We start from the raw sequence: 3,930 nt of genomic DNA on the forward strand, positions 1-3,930 counted from the left end.
TTAACATACTGAAAGAAGTATTCCATGGTACACGTCATGATTTGTGGTGTGCACAAATCTAAAACTGTTATACCTGACTCCAGAAACAGGATGCTGCAGTCTACAGTTTCTCAATGGAGAAGGGGGTTTGTTGCCATGACAATAGTAATGTCACTTCAGTGGCAGAGATGTTAAGATGGCGGGTGTGTTGCATTTCATATGCAGGTGCTATGCACGGAGGAAAAGTGATACAGATAATGGAATCAATTTCCTGTGATTTCTGAAGCAGAGAGCTTGCTGAGAAATAATAAAGGAATTAAATGAGCTGGCGCTAAACATCATCCACTGGTTACCAACGGCTATTTGACTTGAGATTGCTACTTAGCCTGTAGAAATGAAAAAAGCCAGACTTTGCTTCCTTTCATTATTCTCTGTGATTCCTTATGAGCTTACTTTTTTACCTTGCAAAATGCACAAGGAACCTTTCTCTTCTCATCTCTTTTCAGCCTCATTTAAAAGAATTTGTATGGACAGAGAGTTTTTGTGGACTGACTGGAGGGATGCAGGCTTCCATCCTCAAGACAACAAAGTAAACCACCTTCAAACCTTTTGCTAAAATAAAGATATGTAATTGACTCCACCACAGTGATAATGTTTCCCATTTAACGAACGGCCGACTTGCAGGTCTTATAATTGCACGTATACAGTAAGTAATCAGATCAGTGTGTTGCTGTGTTTGGCTATCTGATAGTTTGTTGCAGGTCAATGACAATGATTTTTTTTTCTGCCTGCTCAATACTAACATGCTTATCTTGTACTTTTGACCTGCCCGGACTTGTGAGCAGTGATGTACCCAGAAATACAAGCATCTGTCGGAGATTACATTTTCCAAGGAAAAAGAAATTCTCTAAAGGCCCAAATGTAAGCACTTTTTATTGAATCTGGTGTCAGCTCTGAGAGGTCAAAGCATGACGTATAGAAACTGACAGCTAAAAATGATACTGGATCAAAATCTTATGGCCAGTATTGGTAGACAAAATACATACTTATGAAATTAAGTGTGTGACTGTGGAAATTCTGTTTGGCTAATAACTATTATACCTTTAATAAGAGGATCTACTAAGGATCAAATTATGTTTCTTACCTGGATTTAGGGGCGTAGGACTTGGGGGGTGGGGCAGGGCCCTCAGGTGAGGAGGGCCCACAAAGGCACTAGAATGAATAGCCATGGATGCAGGGAGTTTGTGCTTTGGTTAAGCTTAAAGTGTAGCAGTCCAATAGGAACAACTCCCTGCAACCACAAGCATGAGCTGACATTAGAAGACAGAACCTGACACTAGTGGATGCTGGTAAAAAGCACAAATACTGTATGAAGGGAAATTCATGAAGGTATACCCAAGTAAAAAAGAAATATATTTAAGTAGCACTTTTTTTGGATGCACTTATTACATTTTAATTGTAGTATACTAAGTGTATATTAAATGTGTTATTTTGGAACAACTTAAAGTATGTTAAGTGTCATTTTAGAAATACTTAGTCAGCTTTAAGATAATTGCAATATATTTTAATATACTTAGTTGTGTTAAAATGGACCTATTTTAAGTACCTTTACTGTAATTTAAATATACTTCCTTAAATTTAACTTAAAATACCCTTTTGTGCTATACTTGAAGAACAGTTTAAATATATTTTAAATGTGTTCCCTGAACATTTTTATTTGCATTTCAGCCTTACATGCTTGATAACTGTCCCGCCCCGAACACATCTACACGCCAATATTAATTTATATTCATACGGCCACAAAGGGGACACAGGAAGTGACGTATAACACCTTCATGCAGCGACCGATGCGCGTAGCAAATTCACAGCCGCATCGGCAGAGCTCCAGAATATGCAACACGGCCGGCTCACACCCCGACGCGCTACACATGCGAAGGCCCGCCCAACGCTGCTTGCAGCTTTAATTTTGTTTAAAGTTGCTGAAACACAATATGACATCATGTCTAACTGTTCTGAGGGTATGGTTGGGTTGTACATTAAATGAGACCCCTCCCATTTAATGCTCAGTTCTTCCATTACAACATAATCAAAAACATTCCATAAACACTACTGTACATTCAGCCAAGGAGCGTTATAGGATAAAATGTTATTAAACAGGTACAACAAATAAAACAAACATACAGATTTGCTTAACAACTGTTCTGTCTACATATGATTTCACATTAACACAGCAGTCAATTTGTGAAGTACAAAAGTAGCCAATTACTTAATGTATAACAATATTTTAAATAAAATGATTTTTTCACAAGAATATTTGTTTATTTAGTCTGACCCCATTGACATGTAGTGAGAGCAAAAACAGTGATGGTGTGCAGGAGCCAGACATACCTATGAGCACATCGAGCTTGTGAGGGTCCAGCTGGCCCTTTGAGATTTTCGGGGCCTCTGAGCCATGTGAGGCAACGATCCCAGGAACCCCTAAAAGAAAAGAAATGCAGTTTCAAATGAGATATAATAAATATTCAGTTAGGCCAGTACTTCCACCTAGTTTAGTTCTTCATTTGCGTATCATTATAAACACTGTCATTCTATTCTTATAGCAAATCTTTATTATTATTCTTTATTTCAGTTTCTTGAGCTAAGACAGGAAATTCCAACTCTGGGTTTAGCATTAAGTTGGTTAAAGTTGGCAAAGGGTAAGTTCAACTTTTAAAAGTTGAATACAGGATCTATGACCATACAAATGGACATAAAGTTGAGCAGTATTTTACATAACGTGTGGTCAGACATTGCAGTACACAAAAACATTATTTAAAGTGCATCTTAAAACAATTCTCACATACCCGTGTACACTTCAACATTGCTGTTATAACTGAGTTATTGGTCACTGTAATGATTACCCCCTCCATGGCTGCAGTGAAGAGAAATCTCTAAAAACACTTTACCTTTAGAAGAGATCCACTTTTGAATAGTCTAACACAGATGCTTAGCTGATGATTCATAGTAGCTTCAGCTAAACTTAGAATGAATTTATACAAAAATGACAACTGTGGTGATGTCTTTACAGACTATATGGGCAGGAATAATGATTACAGTGACCAATAACTTACTGTAAACATGGACATGTGAGTATTAAGCTACACTATAAAAATGTGAACCTGTAGCACAAAGACATTGCATTTATTACTGTGATAAAGACCTCACTGGTCAATTGAGGGCTCATACACACACACATGCACAGGCCTGCCTTGTTAAAATCTCATGCATCAAATTCCAGCAACAGGTTAGCTAACAAATAAATTAATCTACGTGCTAGAATTAGCTAATGCACACCAGAGCTATCCACCAAGGAAAATATTTCCAAACCCAGAGTGAGCTCAAATTTAGTTAACTTACACAATTGTGTTGTCTTGCTAACAATAACAAACTTACCAAGAAAGACGATTTTTGATGGCAGTATCTGCTTCCTGTCCTCTCCTGCTTGCACGCCTCTTTAGCTCTTTTCACATTTAACTTCTGCAGGGAGCTGCCCGGATATTCTCTTCTGTATTCTTTTCTTATTATGTCTGAGGTTTCCACCTTCCAAGCCCGAGATGTAAAGTAAAACAAAGGAAACCCGAGAAACAAAATTATTTCTGGCCAAAACTAGCTTCCCTCTCAACAACAGTAAACACGTTAACTTTCGTGAAGCAGACTTTCACGCTGTGTGATTGGGTCGTCGATTTGAAAACCTTGATTCTGATTGGTCAGGTTGAATGCACTGCGCTAGTGGGCTGGGCGGGAGGGCACACTTCGCCCCTGTGTACACGTGTTGTTTACAAACAGAAACCAGTATAACTACATTATGATTTAAAGTATGCTTATTTCTATATGTTGTTGTTTGTTAAGTTAACAACATGTGCTGCTTCCTTCTGGGCCAGCTTATGTATGAAAGAGGTCTCTGATCTCTAT

General features: G+C 38.1%; 1 long non-coding RNA gene across 1 annotated transcript; it reads right to left on the reverse strand.

The window, feature by feature from the left end:
• Positions 1-1,128: 1,128 nt before the first annotated feature.
• LOC119911551 lies at positions 1,129-3,659 on the reverse strand. Its single transcript, XR_005445910.1, has 3 exons — positions 3,412-3,659; positions 2,368-2,457; positions 1,129-1,270 (listed from the first exon to the last, which is right to left on the reverse strand). It is a non-coding gene; the product is annotated as an uncharacterized LOC119911551 (long non-coding RNA).
• Between the last annotated feature and the right edge of the window lie 271 nt (positions 3,660-3,930).

Source organism: Micropterus salmoides, unplaced genomic scaffold (genome assembly GCF_014851395.1).
Source record: "Micropterus salmoides isolate LMB-PRFRI ecotype aquatic unplaced genomic scaffold, ASM1485139v1 Ms_hic_scaffold_2, whole genome shotgun sequence".
Classification (NCBI taxonomy): domain Eukaryota; kingdom Metazoa; phylum Chordata; class Actinopteri; order Centrarchiformes; family Centrarchidae; genus Micropterus; species Micropterus salmoides.